Source organism: Pelophylax lessonae, assembly GCF_965119305.1.
Source record: "Pelophylax lessonae genome assembly, chromosome: 4".
Classification (NCBI taxonomy): Eukaryota; Metazoa; Chordata; class Amphibia; order Anura; family Ranidae; genus Pelophylax; species Pelophylax lessonae.
Genome location: NC_138771.1, coordinates 246,013,238 through 246,039,181, shown reverse-complemented (window position 1 = coordinate 246,039,181; position 25,944 = coordinate 246,013,238). Strand labels below are relative to the sequence as shown.

The 25,944-nt window shown below is 44.7% G+C and overlaps 1 protein-coding gene across 1 annotated transcript in view; it reads left to right on the top strand.

Moving 5' to 3' along the window:
- Positions 1 to 18,260: 18,260 nt before the first annotated feature.
- SLC38A1 (solute carrier family 38 member 1) overlaps positions 18,261 to 25,944 on the top strand; it is a 158,265-nt gene continuing 150,581 nt past the window's right edge. The window contains exon 1 of the mRNA XM_082254379.1: positions 18,261 to 18,271. The gene's annotated coding sequence lies outside the window, so the exon portion shown is untranslated. The remainder of the gene's footprint in view (positions 18,272 to 25,944) is intronic.

Genomic DNA, 25,944 nt, shown 5'->3' with positions numbered 1-25,944 from the left:
CTGACCTCACAAATGCGCTTCTAGAAAAATGGTCAAACATTCCCATAAACACACTTGTAAACATTGTGGACAGCCTTCCCAGAAGAGTTGAAGCTGGTATAGCTGCAAAAGGTGGGCCAACTCAATATTGAACTCTACGGACTGGGATGCCATTAAAGTTCATGTGCGTGTAATGGCAGGCATCCCAATACTTTTGGTAATATATGTAACTGTCATTAATCCCAGAAGTCAACAGACATCCTCCGGGTTTGAATGTGGTTGACAGGTTGCCATAACAATGGGGTGGGTACTTCCGCTGCCATTGCTATGGCAACCGCCACCAGGGCCGGTGCTACCTATAGGCAAGGTAGGCACCAGCCTAGAGTGCAAATCAGTCAGGGGCGGCGCTCAGTGGTGTTGCTACGGGCAGAGGCTCGCTAATTTGTGAGTGCTGTTGCTGCGGATCCCCCTCCTGCTTACTGTCCCCACTGGCAAGGAAGAACTGTGCTGCCTCCTCCTCCGCCCTGCTCCCCCAAAGCTGCCGTTATCAGAAGAGGGCTCTGCTTCCTGACGGGGGGCAGAATGGAGAGGATCGGAGTGGCTGTGTCTTACACTATGGCAGCACCGCATGATTACAAAAAGCCAAGTTCTTCTGCTTACCCGGTGGAGAGGCTGTCATACGAAGTCCCGCCTCCTGGACAGGCTCCTACCTATGATAGACAGAACACTGGTGAGGTCTATCATAGGAGCCGGTCCAGGAGGTGGGACTTTATATGACAGCTTCTCCACCGGGTAAGCAGAAGAACTTGGCTTTTTGTAATCATGCGGCACTCTAATCCGCACCTGTCACTCTGCATTAATGGGGGCACACACACTGGTCACTCTGCATTAATGGGGGCACAAAAACTGGTCACTCTGCATTAATGGGGGCACACTGGTCACTCTGCATTAATGGGGGCACACACACTGGTCACTCTGCATTAATGGGGGCACACACACTGGTCACTCTGCATTAATGGGGGCATGCACACTGGTCACTCTGCATTAATGGTGGCACACTGGTCACTCTGCATTAATGGGGGCACACTGGTCACTCTGCATTCATGGGGGCACACTGGTCACTCTGCATTAATGGGGGCACACACACTGGTCACTCTGCATTAATGGGGGCACACTTGTCACTCTGTATTAATGGGGGCACACTGGTCACTCTGCATTAATGGGGGCACGCACACTGATCACTCTGCATTAATGGGGGCATGCATACTGGTCACTCTGCATTAATGGGGGCACACTTGTCACTCTGCATTAATGGGGCACACTGGTCACTCTGCATTAATGGGGGCACGCACACTGGTCACTCTGCATTAATGGGGCACACTGGTCACTCTGCATTAATGGGGGCACGCACACTGGTCACTCTGCATTAATGGGGGCACACTGGTCACTCTGAATTAATGGGGGAACACTGGTCACTCTGCATTAATGGGGGCACTGGTCACTCTGCATTGATGGGGCACTGGTCACTCTGCATTAATGGGGGCACACTCGTCACTCTGCATTAATGGGGGCACTAGTCACTCTGCATTAATGGAGCACTGGTCACTCTGCATTAATGGAGCACTGGTTACCCCCCCCCGACACATTGCTCCCCCTCTCTGACATTGCTCCCCTCCCCTGACACATTGCTCCTGCCTTCTGACACACTGCCCCCCCCACTCTCACACACTGCTTCCCCACTCTCACACACTGCTCCCCCTCTCTGACACACTGCTCCCCCCTCTCTAAAACACTGCTCCCCCACCCTGACACCCCTCCCCCCCTCTGATACACTGCGAGTGATGCAAGTATAGGGGGGAGTATGGGGAATGCATGGAGTGTGCTGCGAGTCTAGGGAAATAGGAACATTTTGGAAGTTTTTTTTTTTTATTTATTGGGGGAGGGGGCAAGCCCTCACCGCCACCATTGCTTTGGCAACCTGTTCTGAATAAACTGCGCTGCGCAGTTCCACTACTGCGCAGATGTGAGATTGGGAGGTGCATGCTGGGTAGCCAGCTGCATCAAATGTGGGAAATAAACACAAGCGGGCTTCAGATGCCCACATCCTAGATAACCCCCTGCCTGCTTCCAAGATCAGGTAATGATTTAAAGATTTAAATGTTCTGTGACGTAATTTACAGGAATTTTACAATATGATTTTATAGTGTATGTCCATATTTATAGACCCCTGTTGTCCCCTAAAAAGTGTCTTTCGCCGGTGCTATGCTATCTCGTGGAAAGTTTGGCAGCCCCTCAGTGCTAGCAGCAAAGTTAAAGCTTTAGAGTAAGAGAGAAGGGGAGGTAAAGGGGATCTGCTGTTCCCCCTCTTTGGGGGTCACATCTTTTCCCCTTCTCTCTCCCTTTCCCCCTTTTTTCCTGTATATTCTTGGGATGGTGTCAGAATGTGGATGTTTATAGCATAAGGCTGTGCTAAATCATTGTACAAGGTTAAAGCATATCTAAACCCAAAAACTAAAAATTATAGTATTACAGCTTACTGGTCCTCAAATGTGGTAGCTGCATTCGTTTTCTTTTTTCACACTATTTTACTTTATTTTCACCTGTTAATTAGTGTTGAGCGAACACGGACTGTATTATTCGTGTTCGTACCGAATAATTGGATTTTTTTTACCCGAACACGGACACGGACACTTTACTGTATGTTCGGGTAAAAATCCGTGTTCGGTCGTTTTATTTCCGGGTTTTGCATGCTTTGGCGCTCTTTTCATGGCGGGCTTTCAACAGCCAATCAACAATCGTTTAACTGGTGTGCCTTAAGCCATCCCAGCCATGCCTGCAAATGTCTTAGTAGCTGTGATTGGCCGTCTGAAGCATGTGACCAAGTCTTTATAAGTTCGAGGCAGCCGCCGCAGCAGCGTCATTCTGCTGCTTAGCTAAGGGACAGAGCACACATCAATGTGCTGGCTGCTGATTAGGGACAGATAGGCAGGAAAAAACCATTTGTGTCCGGATAGAATTGAGGGACAGGTCGGAGTGTTTAGGCAGGGCGAGTTGTAGGCATTTTAGGGATAGAGTCTGCTGAATTATAGGGTCAGTGTCTTCTACAAACTACAATCGATATTGCTGTGTGGGGGGTGGGGTCTGCACTCAATCCTGATCTACGATCTCTTCTCAATCCTGTTAGGGACAGAGTCTGCTGAATTTTAGGGAAACTGTGTTCTACAAACTACAATCGATATTGCTGTGTGGTGTGGGATTGGAGATAGGCAGGTGTCAGTGATCCACATCCATTTTTCTGTGTGTGAGCTGCAGTGAACACAATCTTTTTGGGCTGCAGTGAACACAATCTTTTTGGGCTGCAGTGAACACAATCTTTTTGGGCTGCAGTGAACACAATCTTTTTGGGCTGCAGTGAACACAATCTTTTTGGGGTGCAGTGAACAAAATCTTTTTGGGGTGCAGTGAACACAATCCTTTTTGGTGTGCAGTGAACACAATCTTTGTGGGGTGCAGTGAACAAAATCCTTTGTGGGGTGCAGTGAACACAATCTTTTTGGGGTGCAGTGAACAAAATCCTTTTTGGGGTGCAGTGAACAACATCCTTTTTGGGGTGCAGTGAACACAATCTTTTTGGGGTGCAGTGAACAAAATCCTTTGTGGGGTGCAGTGAACACAATCTTTTTGGGGTGCAGTGAACACAATCTTTTTGGGGTGGAGTGAACAACATCCTTTTTGGGGTGCAGTGAACAAAATCCTTTTTGGGGTGCAGTGAACAAAATCATTTTTGGGGTGCAGTGAACACAATCTTTTTGGGGTGCAGTGAACACAATCTTTGTGGGGTGCAGTGAACACAATCTTTTTGGGGTGGAGTGAACAACATCCTTTTTGGGGTGCAGTGAACAACATCCTTTTTGGGGTGCAGTGAACACAATCTTTTTTGGGGTGCAGTGAACACAATCTTTGTGGGGTACAGTGAACAGAATCTTTGTGGGGTGCAGTGAACACAATCTTTGGGGGGTACAGTGAACACAATCTTTTTGGGGTGCAGTGAACACAATCTTTGTGGGGTGCAGTGAACACAATCTTTTTGGGGTGGAGTGAACAAAATCATTTTTGGGGTGCAGTGAACAACATCCTTTTTGGGGTGCAGTGATCAAAATCCTTTTTGGGGTGCAGTGAACACAATCTTTTTGGGGTGCAGTGAACAAAATCCTTTGTGGGGTGCAGTGAACAGAATCTTTGTGGGGTGCAGTGAACACAATCTTTGGGGGGGTACAGTGAACACAATCTTTTTGGGGTGCAGTGAACACAATCTTTGTGGGGTACAGTGAACAGAATCTTTGTGGGGTGCAGTGAACACAATCTTTGGGGGGTACAGTGAACACAATCTTTTTGGGGTGCAGTGAACACAATCTTTGGGGGGTACAGTGAACACAATCTTTTTGGGGTGCAGTGAACACAATCTTTGTGGGGTGCAGTGAACACAATCTTTGGGGGGGTACAGTGAACACAATCTTTTTGGGGTGCAGTGAACAACATCCTTTTAGGGTGCAGTGAACACAATCTTTGTGGGGTGCAGTGAACAACATCCTTTTAGGGTGCAGTGAACACAATCTTTGTGGGGTACAGTGAACAGAATCTTTGTGGGGTGCAGTGAACACAATCTTTGGGGGGTACAGTGAACACAATCTTTGTGAGGTGCAGTGAACACAATCTTTGTGGGGTGCAGTGAACACAATCATTGTGGGGTGCAGTGAACTCAATCTTTGTGGGGTACAGTGAACACAATCTCATACTTCTGAAGATTTGAGGGTGCTGCCTGTTCCATACTCCCCCTACTCCTCATCTAGCCTTTTAGGGGTACAAACAATAGTAATTGGGGCCTAGTGTGGTTGTGTACGTGTGATATACATACACTTTTTTTGGATCATATTTTCTATTCCGCTATTTAATCAAAAACCTTTGGGGATCAGTTAAATTGGGGGATAGTCTGTGTTGGTACGTGTGAGAGAGATCCACCTTTCCAAGTTGTTGGGGTTCATCTCATACTTCTGAAGGTTTGAGGGTGCTGCCTGTTCCATACTCCCCCTACTCCTAGCCTTTTAGGGGTACAAACAATAGTAATTGGGGCCTAGTGTGGTTGTGTACGTGTGATATACATACACTTTTTTTGGATCATATTTTCTATTCCGCTATTTAATCAAAAACCTTTGGGGATCAGTTAAATTGGGGGATAGTCTGTGTTGGTACGTGTGAGAGAGATCCACCTTTCCAAGTTGTTGGGGTTCATCTCATACTTCTGAAGGTTTGAGGGTGCTGCCTGTTCCATACCCCCCCTACTCCTCATCTAGCCTTTTAGGGGTACAAACAATAGTAATTGGGGCCTAGTGTGGTTGTGTACGTGTGATATACATACACTTTTTTTGGATCATATTTTCTATTCCGCTATTTAATCAAAAACCTTTGGGGATCAGTTAAATTGGGGGATAGTCTGTGTTGGTACGTGTGAGAGAGATCCACCTTTCCAAGTTGTTGGGGTTCATCTCATACTTCTGAAGGTTTGAGGGTGCTGCCTGTTCCATACTCCCCCTACTCCTCATCTAGCCTTTTAGGGGTACAAACAATAGTAATTGGGGCCCAGTGTGGTTGTGTACGTGTGATATACATACACTTTTTTTGGATCATATTTTCTATTCCGCTATTTAATCAAAAACCTTTGGGGATCAGTTAAATTGGGGGATAGTCTGTGTTGGTACGTGTGAGAGAGATCCACCTTTCCAAGTTGTTGGGGTTCATCTCATACTTCTGAAGGTTTGAGGGTGCTGCCTGTTCCATACTCCCCCTACTCCTAGCCTTTTAGGGGTACAAACAATAGTAATTGGGGCCCAGTGTGGTTGTGTACGTGTGATATACATACACTTTTTTTGGATCATATTTTCTATTCCGCTATTTAATCAAAAACCTTTGGGGATCAGTTAAATTGGGGGATAGTCTGTGTTGGTACGTGTGAGAGAGATCCACCTTTCCAAGTTGTTGGGGTTCATCTCATACTTCTGAAGGTTTGAGGGTGCTGCCTGTTCCATACTCCCCCTACTCCTAGCCTTTTAGGGGTACAAACAATAGTAATTGGGGCCTAGTGTGGTTGTGTACGTGTGATATACATACACTTTTTTTGGATCATATTTTCTATTCCGCTATTTAATCAAAAACCTTTGGGGATCAGTTAAATTGGGGGATAGTCTGTGTTGGTACGTGTGAGAGAGATCCACCTTTCCAAGTTGTTGGGGTTCATCTCATACTTCTGAAGGTTTGAGGGTGCTGCCTGTTCCATACCCCCCCTACTCCTCATCTAGCCTTTTAGGGGTACAAACAATAGTAATTGGGGCCTAGTGTGGTTGTGTACGTGTGATATACATACACTTTTTTTGGATCATATTTTCTATTCCGCTATTTAATCAAAAACCTTTGGGGATCAGTTAAATTGGGGGATAGTCTGTGTTGGTACGTGTGAGAGAGATCCACCTTTCCAAGTTGTTGGGGTTCATCTCATACTTCTGAAGGTTTGAGGGTGCTGCCTGTTCCATACCCCCCCTACTCCTCATCTAGCCTTTTAGGGGTACAAACAATAGTAATTGGGGCCTAGTGTGGTTGTGTACGTGTGATATACATACACTTTTTTTGGATCATATTTTCTATTCCGTTATTTAATCAAAAACCTTTGGGGATCAGTTAAATTGGGGGATAGTCTGTGTTGGTACGTGTGAGAGAGATCCACCTTTCCAAGTTGTTGGGGTTCATCTCATACTTCTGAAGGTTTGAGGGTGCTGCCTGTTCCATACCCCCCCTACTCCTCATCTAGCCTTTTAGGGGTACAAACAATAGTAATTGGGGCCTAGTGTGGTTGTGTACGTGTGATATACATACACTTTTTTTGGATCATATTTTCTATTCCGCTATTTAATCAAAAACCTTTGGGGATCAGTTAAATTGGGGGATAGTCTGTGTTGGTACGTGTGAGAGAGATCCACCTTTCCAAGTTGTTGGGGTTCATCTCATACTTCTGAAGGTTTGAGGGTGCTGCCTGTTCCATACTCCCCCTACTCCTCATCTAGCCTTTTAGGGGTACAAACAATAGTAATTGGGGCCCAGTGTGGTTGTGTACGTGTGATATACATACACTTTTTTTGGATCATATTTTCTATTCCGCTATTTAATCAAAAACCTTTGGGGATCAGTTAAATTGGGGGATAGTCTGTGTTGGTACGTGTGAGAGAGATCCACCTTTCCAAGTTGTTGGGGTTCATCTCATACTTCTGAAGGTTTGAGGGTGCTGCCTGTTCCATACCCCCCCTACTCCTCATCTAGCCTTTTAGGGGTACAAACAATAGTAATTGGGGCCTAGTGTGGTTGTGTACGTGTGATATACATACACTTTTTTTGGATCATATTTTCTATTCCGCTATTTAATCAAAAACCTTTGGGGATCAGTTAAATTGGGGGATAGTCTGTGTTGGTACGTGTGAGAGAGATCCACCTTTCCAAGTTGTTGGGGTTCATCTCATACTTCTGAAGGTTTGAGGGTGCTGCCTGTTCCATACCCCCCCCTACTCCTCATCTAGCCTTTTAGGGGTACAAACAATAGTAATTGGGGCCTAGTGTGGTTGTGTACGTGTGATATACATACACTTTTTTTGGATCATATTTTCTATTCCGCTATTTAATCAAAAACCTTTGGGGATCAGTTAAATTGGGGGATAGTCTGTGTTGGTACGTGTGAGAGAGATCCACCTTTCCAAGTTGTTGGGGTTCATCTCATACTTCTGAAGGTTTGAGGGTGCTGCCTGTTCCATACCCCCCCTACTCCTCATCTAGCCTTTTAGGGGTACAAACAATAGTAATTGGGGCCTAGTGTGGTTGTGTACGTGTGATATACATACACTTTTTTTGGATCATATTTTCTATTCCGCTATTTAATCAAAAACCTTTGGGGATCAGTTAAATTGGGGGATAGTCTGTGTTGGTACGTGTGAGAGAGATCCACCTTTCCAAGTTGTTGGGGTTCATCTCATACTTCTGAAGGTTTGAGGGTGCTGCCTGTTCCATACCCCCCCTACTCCTCATCTAGCCTTTTAGGGGTACAAACAATAGTAATTGGGGCCTAGTGTGGTTGTGTACGTGTGATATACATACACTTTTTTTGGATCATATTTTCTATTCCGCTATTTAATCAAAAACCTTTGGGGATCAGTTAAATTGGGGGATAGTCTGTGTTGGTACGTGTGAGAGAGATCCACCTTTCCAAGTTGTTGGGGTTCATCTCATACTTCTGAAGGTTTGAGGGTGCTGCCTGTTCCATACTCCCCCTACTCCTCATCTAGCCTTTTAGGGGTACAAACAATAGTAATTGGGGCCCAGTGTGGTTGTGTACGTGTGATATACATACACTTTTTTTGGATCATATTTTCTATTCCGCTATTTAATCAAAAACCTTTGGGGATCAGTTAAATTGGGGGATAGTCTGTGTTGGTACGTGTGAGAGAGATCCACCTTTCCAAGTTGTTGGGGTTCATCTCATACTTCTGAAGGTTTGAGGGTGCTGCCTGTTCCATACTCCCCCTACTCCTCATCTAGCCTTTTAGGGGTACAAACAATAGTAATTGGGGCCCAGTGTGGTTGTGTACGTGTGATATACATACACTTTTTTGGATCATATTTTCTATTCCGCTATTTAATCAAAAACCTTTGGGGATCAGTTAAATTGGGGGATAGTCTGTGTTGGTACGTGTGAGAGAGATCCACCTTTCCAAGTTGTTGGGGTTCATCTCATACTTCTGAAGGTTTGAGGGTGCTGCCTGTTCCATACTCCCCCTACTCCTAGCCTTTTAGGGGTACAAACAATAGTAATTGGGGCCTAGTGTGGTTGTGTACGTGTGATATACATACACTTTTTTTGGATCATATTTTCTATTCCGCTATTTAATCAAAAACCTTTGGGGATCAGTTAAATTGGGGGATAGTCTGTGTTGGTACGTGTGAGAGAGATCCACCTTTCCAAGTTGTTGGGGTTCATCTCATACTTCTGAAGGTTTGAGGGTGCTGCCTGTTCCATACCCCCCCTACTCCTCATCTAGCCTTTTAGGGGTACAAACAATAGTAATTGGGGCCTAGTGTGGTTGTGTACGTGTGATATACATACACTTTTTTTGGATCATATTTTCTATTCCGCTATTTAATCAAAAACCTTTGGGGATCAGTTAAATTGGGGGATAGTCTGTGTTGGTACGTGTGAGAGAGATCCACCTTTCCAAGTTGTTGGGGTTCATCTCATACTTCTGAAGGTTTGAGGGTGCTGCCTGTTCCATACCCCCCCTACTCCTCATCTAGCCTTTTAGGGGTACAAACAATAGTAATTGGGGCCTAGTGTGGTTGTGTACGTGTGATATACATACACTTTTTTTGGATCATATTTTCTATTCCGCTATTTAATCAAAAACCTTTGGGGATCAGTTAAATTGGGGGATAGTCTGTGTTGGTACGTGTGAGAGAGATCCACCTTTCCAAGTTGTTGGGGTTCATCTCATACTTCTGAAGGTTTGAGGGTGCTGCCTGTTCCATACCCCCCCTACTCCTCATCTAGCCTTTTAGGGGTACAAACAATAGTAATTGGGGCCTAGTGTGGTTGTGTACGTGTGATATACATACACTTTTTTTGGATCATATTTTCTATTCCGCTATTTAATCAAAAACCTTTGGGGATCAGTTAAATTGGGGGATAGTCTGTGTTGGTACGTGTGAGAGAGATCCACCTTTCCAAGTTGTTGGGGTTCATCTCATACTTCTGAAGGTTTGAGGGTGCTGCCTGTTCCATACCCCTCCTACTCCTCATCTAGCCTTTTAGGGGTACAAACAATAGTAATTGGGGCCTAGTTTGGTTGTGTACGTGTGATATACATACACTTTTTTTGGATCATATTTTCTATTCCGCTATTTAATCAAAAACCTTTGGGGATCAGTTAAATTGGGGGATAGTCTGTGTTGGTACGTGTGAGAGAGATCCACCTTTCCAAGTTGTTGGGGTTCATCTCATACTTCTGAAGGTTTGAGGGTGCTGCCTGTTCCATACTCCCCCTACTCCTCATCTAGCCTTTTAGGGGTACAAACAATAGTAATTGGGGCCTAGTGTGGTTGTGTACGTGTGATATACATACACTTTTTTTGGATCATATTTTCTATTCCGCTATTTAATCAAAAACCTTTGGGGATCAGTTAAATTGGGGGATAGTCTGTGTTGGTACGTGTGAGAGAGATCCACCTTTCCAAGTTTTTGGGGTTCATCTCATACTTCTGAAGATTTGAGGGTGCTGCCTGTTCCATACTCCTCCTCCTACTGCTCAACCATCCTTTTAGGGGTACAAACAATAGTAGTTGGGGCCTAGTGTGGTGGTGTACGTGCGAGATACATACACTTTCTTTTTGATCATATTTTCTATTCTGCTATTCAATTAAAACCTTTGAGGATCAATTGAATTGCGGGATAGTCTGTGTCGGTACGTGTGAGATCCACCTTTCCAAGTTTTTGGGGTTCATCTCATACTTCTGAAGATTTGAGGGTGCTGCCTGTTCCATACTCCTCCTCCTACTCCTCATCCATCCTTTTAGGGGTACAAACAATAGTAATTGGGGCCTAGTGTGGTTGTGTACGTGCGAGATACATACACTTTTTTTGATCATATTTCCTATTCCGCTATTCAATAAAAACCTTTGAGGATCAATTGAATTGCGGGATAGTCTGTGTCGGTACGTGTGAGATCCACCTTTCCAAGTTTTTGGGGTTCATCTCATACTTCTGAAGATTTGAGGGTGCTGTCTGTTCCATACTCCTCCTACTCCTCATCCATCCTTTTAGGGGTAGAAACAATAGTAATTGGGGCCTAGTGTGGTTTTGTACGTGCGAGATACATACACTTTTTTGGATCATATTTCCTATTCCGCTATTCAATAAAAACCTTTCTAGGGCAAGATCTTAAATTACAGAAATATGAGGAGACCGTCAAATAAGGGCCGTGGCCTGGGTCGTGGTGCTGCTGGTAGAGCTCCTGTTGCAAGGAGAGGACGTGGTCGATCTGTGCCAGCTACACGCACAAGTGAAACACCTTCCTCAAGTGTGAGTAGGCGACAGAACCTGCATCAGTATTTGGTAGGGCATCAAACGCCCCTAGAAGTGATGAGGCCAGAACAAGTTGAGGCGATAGTAGATTGGTTTGCTGCTGACAGTGCCTCCAGTTCCTTCACATTGTCTCCCACCCAGTCTACTGCAGAAAGGTCAGAGTTGGCACCTGCAGCCAATGTCCAACCGTCTTTCACCTCACCCCCTTGCAAATCAGGCCAGCAGTCTGAGCCCCAAGCCATACAGCAGTCTCTTATTCTTTTTGAGGACTCTGTCAGCAGGGTTTCCCAGGGCCATCCACCTAGCCCTGCCCCAGAAGTGGAAGAGATTGAGTGCAGCGATGCCCAACCACTTATTTCTCAAGATGAGTACATGCAAGGATCATCGCAGCACGTCTCCGATGATGACGAAACGCAGGTGCCAACTGCTGCGGCGTTCAGCATTGTGGAGACCGACAAGGAGGGCAGGGGTGAAGACTGGGTGGAAGATGATGTGGAGGACGATGAGGTCCTCGACCCCACATGGAATGAACGTCATGCAGGTGACCTGAGTAGTTTGGAGGAAGAGGCGGTGGTCGCACAGAGCCACCAGCACAGCAGAAGAGGGAGCAGGGTGCAGAAGCGGAGCGGCCGTGCCCTAGACACTACGCCCCGCTACTGCCCAACGCAGCAAGGGAACGAGCGCACCAAAGTCAGCTCAAAGGAGTTCTCTAGCGTGGAAGTTCTTTAGAAAATGTGCTGATGACAGGACACGAGTGGTTTGCACCCTGTGCAATCAGAGCTTGAAGCGAGGCATAAACCTTCTCAACCTGAGCACAACCTGCATGATCAGGCATCTAAGTGCAAAGCACGAGCTGCGGTGGAGTACACACCTTCAAAACCAAGAAACGTCTCTGGCTCATCCTGCTTCCTCTTCTGCTGCAGTCTCGGCCGCTCCAGCCACATCTGTAGTGATACCGGCACCTGCCACCCCGCAAACAGACGATCTGTCAGCAACACCACCACCTGGGTCACCAACAACCATCTCCACAATGTCCCGTGGAAGCGTTCAGCTTTCCATCTCCCAAACACTTGAGAGGAAGAGGAAGTACCCCCCTACCCACCCGCGATCCCTGGCCCTGAATGCCAGCATTTCAAAATTATTGGCCTTTGAAATGCTGTCATTCCGTCTGGTGGAGACGCACAGTTTTAAAAACCTTATGTCGGTGGCTGTCCCACAGTACGTCGTGCCCAGCCGCCACTACTTTTCCAGGCAAGCCATCCCTTCCCTGCACAACCAAGTGGGGGAAAATATCAGGTGTGCACTGCGCAACGCCATCTGTGCCAAGGTCCACCTAACTACGGATACGTGGACCAGTAAGCACGGTCAGGGGCGTTATATCTCCCTAACGGCACACTGGGTAAATGCAGTGGCGGATGGGCCTGAGGCGGATAGCAATTTGGCGCATGTCCTTCCACCACCGAGGATTGCAGGGCGCTTCAGTTTGCCTCCTGTTCCTAACTCCTCCTACTCCGCTTCCTCATCCTCTACCGCCTCCTCATCCGGACAGCGTAACACCTTCACCACCAACTTCAGCACGGCCAGGGGTAAACGACAGCAGGCAGTTTTACAACTTGCCTGTTTGGGGGACAAACCACACACCGCGCAGGAGTTGTGGAGGAGCATGGAACAGCAGACAAATGAGTGGTTGCTGCCAGCGAGCCTCAAGCCCGGCCTGGTGGTGTGCGATAACGGGCGAAATCTCATAGCAGCTCTGGGCCTAGCCGGTTTGACGCACATCCCTTGCCTGGCGCATGTGCTGAATTTGGTGGTGCAGAGGTTCCTTAAAAACTACCCCGATATGTCAGAGCTGCTGCAGAAAGTGCGGGCCGTTTGTGCGCACTTTCGGCGTTCTCACCCTGCTGCTGCTCGCCTGGCAGCGCTGCAGCGTAACTTCGGCCTTCCCGCTCACCGCCTCATATGTGACGTGCCCACAAGGTGGAACTCCACCTTGCACATGCTGGAAAGACTGTGCGAGCAGCAGCAGGCCATAGTGGAGTTTCAGCTGCAGCACGCACGCGTGAGTCGCTCTGCGGAACAGCACCACTTCACCACCAATAACTGGGCCTCCATGCGAGACCTGTGTGCCTTGTTGCGCTGTTTTGAGTACTCCACCAACATGGCCAGTGGCAATGACGCCGTTCTCAGCTTAACTATCCCACTTCTATGCCTCCTTGAAAAAACAATTCGGGCGATGATGGAAGAGGATGTGGCACAGGATGAGGAGGAGGAGGAGGATGAAGAGGTAACATTTCCAAGGCTTTCAGGGCAGTCATTCGCAAGGGGCTCCGAGGGTGGGTTCCTGCACACGCAAACGCCAGGGACGCAATTGTCCAGCAGGGGCACAGTTCTGGAGGATGAGGAGGATGAGGAGGAGGAGGAGCTGGAGGAGGAGATGGAACCATGTTCACAGCAGGGTGGCACCCAGGCCAGCTCATGGCCATCACTGGTGCGTGGCTGGGGGGATACAGAGGACACGGACGATACACCTCCCACAGAGGACAGCCTTTCGTCGCCTCTGGGCAGCCTGGCACACATGAGCGATTACATGCTGCAGTGTCTCCACAACGACCGCCGAGTTGCCCACATTCTAACTTGTGCTGATTACTGGGTGGCCACGCTGCTGGATCCCCGTTACAAGGACAACGTACCGTCCTTAATTCACTCACTGGAGCGCGATCGCAAGATGCGCGAGTACAAGCGCACGCTGGTAGACGCCATGCTGCTGGCATTCCCATCTGACAGCGGGGCCACAGTGGAAGCACAAGGCAGAGGAGGAGGAGGAGGAGGTCGCCAACGCAACCAGGGCACCGCCAGCACCTCAGAAGGCAGGGTTAGCATGGCCGAAATGTGGAAAAGCTTTGTCAGCACGCCACAACAAACAGCAGCACCAGCAGCTCAGATGGAACGTCTTAGCAGGAGGCAGCATTTTACCAACATGGTGGAGCAGTATGTGTGCACACGCCTACATGTAGTGAATGACGGGTCTGCCCCCTTCAACTTCTGGGTCTCCAAATTGGGCACATGGCCTGAGCTTGCCCTTTACGCCTTGGAGGTGCTGGCGTGCCCTGCAGCCAGTGTATTATCTGAACGGGTATTTAGCACGGCTGGGGGCGTTATAACAGACAAGCGCAGCCGCCTGTCCAGAGACAATGTGGACAAGCTCACGTTCATTAAAATGAACCAGGCATGGATCCCACGGGACTTTTCCGTACCTTATGCAGAATAGCAATGGATACCGACCTTACCCACCCATTGTTCCATTTTTGCTCTTTCTCACTCTTTTGGGGTGTACCCTCATTTAAAATTTTTGAAAAGAAGCAGTGTTGGCTACCTCGTCCTCCTCCTCAGGGCCAGATTAATGTAGGGGCTATTGGAGCTGCAGCTCCAGGCCCCTACCTTTTATATAGGCCCCGGGTTGGCCATATTCACTGTTACCGCTCTTCTGTCACTTGTAAACACAGAAGTCTGGCTTCTATGCTCGCTTCCCCAGGCAGCACCCTCAGAACCTCCCCACACAGCGTGAAGGCCGGACAAGGAGGGACAGTTGGCGATGCATGGATGTGTTTATGGGCTTCAGAGACAGCATCCCATGTTGAATTAGGCATGCATGGCTGCACCCTTCCTCCTCTGGGTGCATGGCAAGGCACGGCCCTTAAGGCCCTTCAAAATCCTCAGCACCAAGCCCATGATGCTGTTAATCCGGCCCTGGTCCTCCTCCACCGCCGCTTCCACCTACACCGCCCATAGGTGTGCGCAGCCTATTGCATTAAGGTGTGCACCCCAAAGTTGAAATACACATGCATGTGTTTGCCAGCAGGGAGAGTAATGTATCGGGGCCATGTACCTGTAGGCAAGGAGAAATAGAGCAGAGCAGGTCCCAGGGAGATCTTTCCCATCTCCTCACTGGCAATGCTATGTGCCCTAGGTGATTAGGGTGTGCCCAGGCACACCCAGCACACCCTGTGCGCACGCCTATGTCACCGCCACATCCACCACCACCTCAACCTCCCTCCTACTCCATATGGGCCTCGTCCTTCAGAGATGAAGAAGAACATTGTTTTATTTTTCTGTTTTTTTTTGTTGTTTTAAGTTATTTCCCTATCCACATTTGTTTGCAGAGCACTTGCCATGCTCTTAATTACGTTTTGCTGCCATTTGCAGCACTCTAGCCCTTTCCTTTGGTGTTTTAGAGCCATTTTAGTGCCTTAAAGTTCGGGTCCCCATTGACTTCAATGGGGTTCGGTGTCCGGGAAAAGTTCGGTAAAAGTCCGGGACACGGACCCGGACTTTTTTTTAAAGTTCGGCCGAACCCGTCGAACACGGACATCTAGGTGTCCGCTCAACCCTACTGTTAATCCTACCATTAACACACTCTCTGTTCCAGGGTGACAACTGTACTGAGCAGCATTGTCACCAGGGACAGAAAATGTCTTAGGACTACATAACGCCTATCTTTCGTCTCCTTAACAGGGGGAGGTGTTTTGTAGTCCATGCTTATAGCAGGGAGCAATGCTGACAGCAGTTCAGAGGCAGAGAGCACAGGGGAGGTTGAGAGCTCACAAGATTCCTGGCTGGATAAGCAGCTAGTTTTTTTGTACTTTTTTAACAGATATAATAAAACAATTTCAATAATGTAATTAACAGATGAAAAGGGAGAAATTTATTGTCAAGCCAGCCATAGATGATACGATTTTCTTTCCTGCAACCAGAGGTTGCACAGTCAGTGTTGATGGGAGAATTCCTCCCGTGGAGCCCATTGTTTCCTCCCGGCAGGGGGGGGCGCAGGGAGTGGTTCCTGCTGGGAAAACAGTGATTATTACTAGCAGCTATAGCCACTGGCAATAATCGCATCCTAAAGCTGGCCATAGATTGCGTGATATTCTTTCCAGCAACCACAGGAGGTTGCAGGAAAGAAAAACGCTCAATTCCTCTATCGACACAGTCAGTTTTGATGGGGGAATCCCTCCCGCAGAGCTATTGTGTTCTCCCAGAAGTGGGGGGGGGGGGGAGGGGGCACGGCCAGGAGAACACACAGTGATTATTGCTAGTGGCTGTAGCCGCTGTCAGAAATCGCATCTGACAGGCTGGTTATTCGATTGTTCAACTTGGGTACAATCAGCCTGCCCATACATGATTCAAATCTCGGCCTGTTCAGCCAGGATTCGAACAGTCTATGGCCGGCTTTAAAATCCAACATGCTGGTTGTACCCAAGTCCATAGATGGATGAATTTGGGTACAATCGATGGATGGACTTGGGTACAATCAGCCTGCCCATACATGGTTACAATCTTGGAAGGTTCCTGCTAAACCAGCCCAGATTCGAACCATCTTCGGTCGATTTTAATTTTACATAACCGTTAGGTATAAAAAGAGAAAAAGGTTTAAATAAAGGACACTAAATAAGTAAAAATAACTTTTAAAAATCCCACGCCCCAGCGCACTCAAACGCAAATGTACACGTCGGACACACATATGCATGAAAATGACAATTATGAGCATCGATCAGGTATTGCCACACATGCCAGAGTGACAGGGGCCATTACAGTTAAGGGCTCATGCACACAGGATGTTTAAAAAATGGCAGCGCTGCTGCCAGGAAAAAGCAGCTGTAAAAACACGTTTTTAGCCGCATTTTTGACTAGCACTTATGGGCGTTTGTGCGCGTTTTTGTCCTATAATGTTTAGCAGGATTTAGCCACGTTTAGAAGCGTTTTTTGGTGTTTCGCGTTTTTACAGTCAAACAGCCTCTGCTCCTGGACGCACTGGCAGGCTTTTTTTTTTTTTTTTTTTACTGCCCCTAAACGCATATGCTTCCAAATTCCTCTGAAAGTTTATGTGTGCATGGACTCATAGGCTAACAAGGAGGAGAAGGCAGTAAAAAAAATGCCAGATGCCCCTAAAAGCAGCTGCAAAAATGTCCTGTGTGCACGAGCCCTAACTCTAACATGATGGGCTGAACGTTTTTTAAAATATTCCCTATGGACTATGAGGGCATTTCTGTAAGTTTTTTTCTGCATCAAAAACGCACGGATAGCAGGTTATATGGTTTCCAATGACATCGTTCGCACCAGTACTTCCAGTTCCAGTGCGTTTCAGTTCCAGAAAAAAAAGTAGAACATGCTGCATTTTTTTTCTGTAAAACGCATCAAAAACGCACTGGAACGCACCTAAAGGCACCAAAAACGCACTGGAACACACATGTCCTTATTTAAGATTAAGAAAAAAGAGGGGGGAAAATGCAATGGACTGCATCAAAAACGCACTGGAATGCGTCAAAAACACGCATGCAGAAAAGCATCTGGCACGTTACGAACTGCGTTTCTATGGTGTGAACTGGCCCTAATTGTTTTTCACAATTTTGCATGCCCACACAATTTTTTTTGACTTGGCATATTTAGTATCTATTTACTCCACACCTCTTTTATATATTTACTAAAATTAGAATTTATTGTGTGTCGGTGTGCACTAACACGAATATAAGTGTATTTTTTTACTGAAACAATAGATTTGAATAACAGTAGCGCAAATATTCTGCAACATAAGAAAAAAAAATCTTTTAAAATTGTTATGTATTATTATTCAAATCTTCAATTTATTCAGCAGGGAATCTGCTTTCAGAAACAATGTATTCTTTTTTAGGGGGTTTTAAGTTTTTAGTATTTGCGCTCAAAATACATTTACAAAAGAAAATGGCTCCAGCAGCGAAAGGGTTAAAATGTAAGCGCCCGTAAGCAAAATTCTAAAGTTTTGCTTCGTCTTAGACCGGAAAAAAGAAAATAATTTCAGGTAAAAAAGAAAGCAATCCGATAGCCAGGCATCAGTGATCTGAGCCCATGGCAGTAGCTGTGTGCTCTCAGGACTAGGTAGGATGGGTGTAGGAGGTGCTCTCAGGCTCTAACACACGCTTTTAGTCTGATGCAATCCTTTGTCTGCACAGTAGAGTACGCACATCCATTTGGTACAGCTGCTTCTTGCCTGTCTCCTTCCCCATCCATCCCTCCAGCGAGTGATCCCAGCTCCCCATCTTTGGATGTACTGCCTAGTCTTCATTGTGGAACTACCTCAACACCTTCAACACATAGGTAAGACCTTACTGAGCCACTGAGAAGCATCCTTGTATGGTGCCTAGCATGTGCTTAAGGACCTAATGACATCTATGCTTAGCTGTCACTGAGGAATATATTATATTTTCTGATTAGAATACTTTTCTAAGCTGGGAGGACAGATCCAGTACATCTTGTTCTTCTGTGGATGCGGTGTGGCATGCCAGTCTTGTGACCACAGTCTCCTTGGACAGGGCTCCAAATATATAACATGTCCTTCTGGATGGGGCTGGCATGTACTGAGATGGATGTAAATAGCAGCGCGTTTCCATGGTGGTGTGCCCTTGTTGAATCGAGAGCTAGGGCATTGGGGTCATTGGAGGTATATTATGTCTGGATGAGGCTGAATGACCCTTTACATGCTACTCAAAGGCAGAGTCGCACGACCGCTCCTATTTCTATGCCACAGTTGAATCTAGAGCTGAATAGGTCCCCACCCTTCCTTTTTTCGTGCACGCTTCTTATTCTACCTAGACAGATTATAGATTGGATACTAATAATTATTCCACAACTGTCACATGAGTTTTTTTTTTTTTTTTTTTTACAAGCCTGATGTAGAATTGCATGTGGATTGTGCCTTTATAACCTTCCCATGTTCCTTGTATGATTATTGGGAAATATTTTATTGATCGGTGTTATAAAACACATATAGGCGATGACGAAGGCTGGTGATGACTGTACTTTAATGTGCTAGCACATGATTGGGAGGGAGCATCATGGATGGAGGTGGTCTTGACGTCACGACACTTCATCATCTATATATACAGGTCTCTAGGCATTTGTCAGCTGACCCCTCCAGCGAAAGCATCATCACTCTCTGTTCACAATGTACTGCAAGGCGGCAGCTGTGACATTGTATCCTGCATGGCTTTAAAGCTTATGTAAAGCAACAGCAGTGTGTTCTCTGGTGGGTTTATGTTTCCTTACCAAGACAACATTGCTGTAACGTGGGAAATTTCGCTGTGATTGGTCACTGAGGAGTGACGTTGCAGGAAGCGAGGCTTTCCATCCTCCATAATCCTCTTAGCACATGCAGTATAATCTTGGATTCTGATCTGCATGTAAAGGCAAAGGCAGCACAGACATAAAATCACATGCCTTTTCTGGGTCTTCTATGGTTATATCTTTAGAGAATTTTTTATTAAATTTGTGTGTGAATTAAAAAAAAAAAGGAAATAGTATACGGGATTCAAAAGCAACATCGTTTACAACAATACACCACATAATATAACAATTCTTATAATTGTTGATAATATTCGCTATCACCGTATGTTTGAAAATGGAAAGTGAAAGAGTTATTTATTATATTGTGTGCAAATAAAAAAAAATATTATTCGGGATTCAAAAGCAACATTGTTTAAAACAATACACCATATAAAATACCAATTCTTATAATTGTTGTTGATAATTTTCGCTATCACAGTATGTTTACAAATGGAAAGTGAAAGAATTATTTATTATATTGTGTGTGAAAAGAAAAAAGAAATAGCATACGGGATTCAAAAGCAACATCGTTTAAAACAATACACCAGATAAAATAAAAATTCTTATAATTGTTGTTCATAATTTTCGCTATCAGCGTATGCTGAAAATGGAAAGTGAGTTATTTTTTTATATTGTGTGCAAATAAAAAAATATAGTATACGGGATTCAAAAGCAACATTGTTTAAAACAATACACCATATAAAATAACAATTCCTATAACTGTTGTTGATAATATTCGCTATCACAGTATGTTTAAAAATGAAAAGTGAAAGAGTTGTCAACAGCATTCACACCTAGGCGTTTTGTCCTCCATTTACACCTAGGCGTTTTGTCCTCCATTTACACCTAGGCGTTTTGTCCTCCATTTACACCTAGGCGTTTTGGCCTCCATTCACACAAAAATGCAGGTTCAGGTGCCACTATTATTAATGGCACCTTAAACATGGTGCGGCAAATTGCATCATGCGAAGCTTGTCGCTAAAAAGAAGCTCCTGCTTCTTTTTGGCGACAAGCTTCACGATGCGATTCGTGCGACAATCACATCAAAACCGCACCACGTTTTAGGTGCCATTGAAAATAATGGCACCTGAACCTGCGTTTTGCCATTGTAGTGCATTTTGAGATCACGGATCTGACGGATCCCAAAACGCGCAGGTGTTAATGGCGCCTTAGGCGTTTCTCTAGGTAAAATCTTTTTTCAGTTTAATTTGGAGTGAGGAAGGTTTAGATCTTCTGTTAAGATGAAACTAATCACACACTGTTTGATTTACATTGTCTGTTCTATGTCTGTATATGGATGATGGCACTGTAATTATTTTAATAAAAAAAAATATAGAAGAAGACATTTTTCCTAAAAGATATACAGTTGTCACATGACCCAGATCTTTCCCAGCCTGTCTGCAGGGAAACATAGGCAGGAGGAGCTTTTAGTCCTCTGCTGCTGGTCACATGTTAAAAAAAAAAAAACAGCCTTTGAAGTGCAGAGTAAAACTAAATAATATATATCAATAAACTGTTTTAAATTGTCATACAAATATATATTTGATATCTAATCTTTATTATTTTTTGGCAATAACATGGTGTGGGCGGATTTCTGCCAGTCACGGGCTGTCTCATGGCCCTGTAGTCTGTGCCTTTAAAATAGGAGGGAAGTGAAGCCTCCATCAATCTACATGTAATATCCAACCTTCATTGTATTTAGCTGGTTAGTGGGCATGGAGGAGGAGGGAGCGGACTGAATATACCACTGTGTATATGTCCACATGTGTGATTCTATAGTCACATGGGCTGCTCAGATGTGATAGGGAGGAAATAGTATAGAAACTCACTTAAAACTAAGCATGTGCAGAGCTGCCAACACTGCTCTGAAAAATCCCTAGCTGAATTGGGGACATGGACAGAATAAGGAGATCGAGAACAGCAGGATCAATCAGGTTTTTTGCAGAATACAGAAAACGAATCTCCTAGTGACTGAGTGAGCATGAACAGCATGTAATACGGCATCTATTGATAGTTTTTAATTATCTGTATTCCCATTGTGAAGATTCATAGTCTTCATTTGTACTGGTGACCACTATTGCTGAGAGAGGAGAAATCCCAAATTTTAGAGTTGTCCCCAGAACAAAAGGTAATGTAACAGCAAACAGTTGTTGGGAAAACCAGTAATGGAAATGGACGCGGACTCCAGGAAAACAAACCTTTTTATTTGATAGCAAAGAGAACTTAGCCCGGCTCACGCTCACTTGCTAAGTTCCAGAAATAGGCATTTTTTTTATTCTTAATTTAATTTTTCATATACAATAAATTCACACATTTAATCCTTCATATACAAAAAACAAATTACAAAGAAAATCCCTCTTTTGCCTTCCCACCTCTACCCTCAGTATAATCGCTTACACCGTTCCCTTTTCTCCTTATCCCTTAAAACTCCTACTCTCCTTATATTTTCGATACTTCCCAAACTTCCAAATATTTCCTTGTTTTCTTAAACTCTTCCCATTCTTTCCATATACTAGAAAGTCTCTCTAATTGGTCTGCTCTGCTACTGCACTGATATTCCATTCTATATATATATATATATACTCGATTCTTTTAAACCAATCCCTCAGCGTAGGACTCTCCGTTTCTAACCATTTTTTGGGATTGTTCCTTTTGCTGCATTTATTAAGTATGGTACTAATCTATTCTTATATTGTTTTAGTGGACTATCTGTATTATGGAATAAACAGAGCCACGGGTCATCTACAATCTCTTTTTCCACAATCTCCCCTACATATTGTCATTCCTTCTGCCAGTATATTTGTATCTTTGGGCATTCCCACCAGATATGTGCCATATTACCCTTCAAGTTACACCCCCTCCAGCATAGTGGGGATTTCTCCAGGTGATGTTTATGTGCTTTAACTGGGGTTATATACCACCTTGTCAAGGATTTTTAGTTCATTTCTATTGTATTGGTGTCCCTAGCCAGATTATGAACAGCTCTCAAAATCATATCTATTTGTTGCTTTTTCAAGCGTGTTCCCAATTCCTCTTCCCATCTTGAAATGAATGGCGGTATTCCCGGGTCCACACACTCCATAAAAATTTTATAGAGCCGCAAGATATTATGTTTTGAAGCGGTCTGGGAATTACACACACGTTCAAGGGGAAGATAATCTTCCTCCACTCTAATAGGTTGAGGTAATGATGACACGAAATGTCTAAGCTGCAAATACCGCCATTCATTCAGTGTCATTAAATTCCTCTTGTGTTTCAGTTCCTGATAGAAGCACCTTTTCCCTTTTTTCATTATATCTTTTATTTGTGCATTTTTGTCCTTAATCCAGTCCCCAAATTGTGTCTCATTACCGGGTAAGAAATATTTTGTCCCCGTGAGTGCAATTAACGGTGAATTACTTTCCCATTTTAATTGTTTGTAAGTCCCATCCCATACCCTAAACACGTTCCTGATCAGCTCGTGTGTATTTACATCTAACATTCTAAACTGTCGTGGAACCCATATATTGTTACTTAACCGTGTCCTACTTAGTGTATTTTTTAGTGTTACCCATCTTTTATCACTCTTGTTCTTTGTCCATTCAACCATTCTTGCCAGTACCATTGCTGAAGTACCTTCTAAAATCTGGTGCAGCTAACCCCCCACATGTTTTATCCCTGGTCAATACTGAAAACCGTATTCTCAGTTTCTTATTCTGCCAAATACACCTTGATATTATTGTTTCTAATGTCTTAAAGTAACTCTGGGGTATAAATATTGGTAACATTTGGAATGTATATAATATTTTTGGCAAAATCACCATCCTATTCAGGTTTATCCGTCCTACCAAAGAGATTGGCCGTTTTAATTTCATTGAGTAATAGGAAATCATTTTCTAGATATAAATTCTTTCATGACGGTGTTAAATTTAAATTCATTTATTATTTCTATAGATGTCTTCACAACTACGTCCAGCCATCTATGATCAACCATCATATGGTTCAATCTAGAATATGTCCCATGCACTGGGGAATAAAATGTATAGTCTTTTGTCTCTGGGTGTTGAATTCCCCATATATTCACCAGCTGCGTTTCTTTGTACAGTTTCTTCTTTACCATTATAAACTTCTGACTTTCATTCCTCAGTGCATGTGAAATACTGTCCACCCTTGGTTCCATACAGAAGTTGAAGTCTCCTGCCTTGATTCATTTCCCTTTCTTAAAGCGGAGTTCTGACCGCGAAAAACATTTTTCAATAAAAATACCCCCGGGACAGTCAGGGCGAGTACATTCCACAATGGATAGCCTCTGAACTGTCCCGGGTGGCACTTACCTGCAAAAAGAAATACTTACCTTTAAAATTTCTTCTCCAGCGCTGCCATATCGGATGTGGGCAGCTGAAGCCAGCGCGTCCTCTTCTGCGTCCTCTTTCGTGTCCTCTTCTCCCAGAATGCGCCTGCACCGGCCCCGCTCGTCGCTTACGGTGCGGCGCCGCATTCCTCCACAGCTTCTGGGCATGCCCAGAAGTTGTTTAGCAGGGAATGCGGCGACGCACCAGAAGTGACGAGCGGGGCCGGTGCCGGCGCATTGATTCCTGGGAGCGATGACGTTCAGCTCCCAGGAATCAAGGCAAAGAGGAAGTGATGGCGCAGGTCACAGCCGCCGAGGGAGGAGTGGTGAGTATATTTTTCTTCAATAACAAGGTAAGTAAAAAAAAAATAAAAATCGTAACTATCCATTTATTTTACAGGTGACCAAAAGCAAGCGAATGGCCGGAAATCTGCTTTAAACTCTTCTAATTTCCCCAGAGCCCTTTTCAGGAATCCCATCAGGTTTTTATATGGGCTATAAATATTAGCTAAGGTACACTCTGTTCCCTGTAGCTTTAACTTCAGGAACATATACCTTCCCTCGGAATCTATCATCCTCTCCTCTAGGGAAAACTTTATTTATTTCTCTTACAAATCCTATAGCAACTCCTTTAGCTATTTTTGTTGTAGAATCTCCATATTACCATGTTGGGAGGTGCTTGGAATATATCCTGATCTTCATCTCGTATGTTATATGTGTCTCCTGAAGGAAAACTACTGCCAGGTATTGTTTGATTTCCATTTGGACCTTACGTCTCTTCACTGGGGATTTTAACCCTCGTACATTATAGGTTAGGAAGCTTATTGTTATCGTATTTTCTTTTCCTCTTCCTGTCACCTCTACTACAGAGCCCTTGGCTGACATCTGTTCATAGCCTGGACCCAGGGAGTCTAATCTGGATAGAGAGAGTGGTGGTCCAATGTAAAGGGATTTTTATGTTTAGGTGTAATATTCTCCTCTCTCACCCCCTTCCCCCCCCCCCCGCACCCTCACCACCCCCATCCCCACCTTCCCGTCTCTCCCGCCCATTTTCCCAACTCCCTCCCTCCTCCCTACCCTATTCCTATTGTTCTTATAGGTTAGGGTTTTGACCTAGTTTTGAGTTGACAATGATCTTCTTCATTTGGATCTTCTCCAACTGTCTACTCTTCCTCATCAGGGTGGTTCTCTGGCTGGCACACTATAAGACCCCAGAGCTCCCTAGGTGCCTGGGTAGTCCGTCCGCTTGCATAAAAAAAAAAAACCCTCCCTGCCCACCCTCTGTTTGATCAGATCTATTTTCTACTTCATTGTTTTCCTAATTTTACTTATACAGTAAACCCCCGCTCCATCGCGGTTCAGTTTTTGCGGTCCCGGTATATTGCATTTGTTTCTGTAATGTTATTTTACTATATAAATCATTGAGAATTAAATATTTTTGTGTTTTCCATAGCTCTTGCTATGTCTCTCAGTATCTTTTATGTGTTTAAATGAGTTTCTATTGTTTTAAAAGTGTGTTTAAAGACCTTAAAATGCTTTTAAAAGTACAGTGACAGTAAAAAAAAAACATGCCTACAGTGTATTTTAATAGGGTTTTTCTATTTCGCAGATTTTCACTTTTCGCGGCTGGAACCGAAATGTAACCCCCGCAATGGAGGGGGGTTTACTGTATTCTTAATTTTTAGTGTCCCTTTATGAAGTTACCCTTTCTATTTTTCCTCCTATGGGTTAGTCTCATATGTTCACCAATTATATCATATTTGGCTTGCTAGATTAATTATCTTCTAGATGTTATGTTTTCCTTTGGGACTAGTTGCCATTGTTCATCCTCTATTTGTGATCTTTCTTTCACCGCAATCTGTCCAACCGGGAATATCTGGTATAAGCAGATATAATTTTCTGCAAAAGTCCTGTAGTTCTTCCAGAAATGTTAGTCTAGCTGAGTCGACCTACCAAACTAACGGGGAAACCCCAGCTATATTGAATGCCCTGTGTGCGCATCTGTTCCAGTAGCAGTTTGAGGTTCCTCCTTCTTGCCAGTGTTTCAGGTGCTATGTTGGAAAAAATCTGCAGAGTGGCACTTTCATATATTAATGGTGGTATTCCCTTCAATGTTTTTCCATATTTGTGCATTTTCTTCATAGTAGTGAAATCTCACTATTATGTCTCTAGGGATTTCCTTTGCCAAATTCTGTGGTCTTCTACTCCTGTGTACCCATTCTATACTCAGGTTTTCTGATGGGGCTTTGCCTAGTAATGGGTTTAATATTTTATTCATTATCTCTGTTAAATCCTCTCCCCATGTAGCTTCTGGTAAACCCTGGATGCTCAAGTTTTT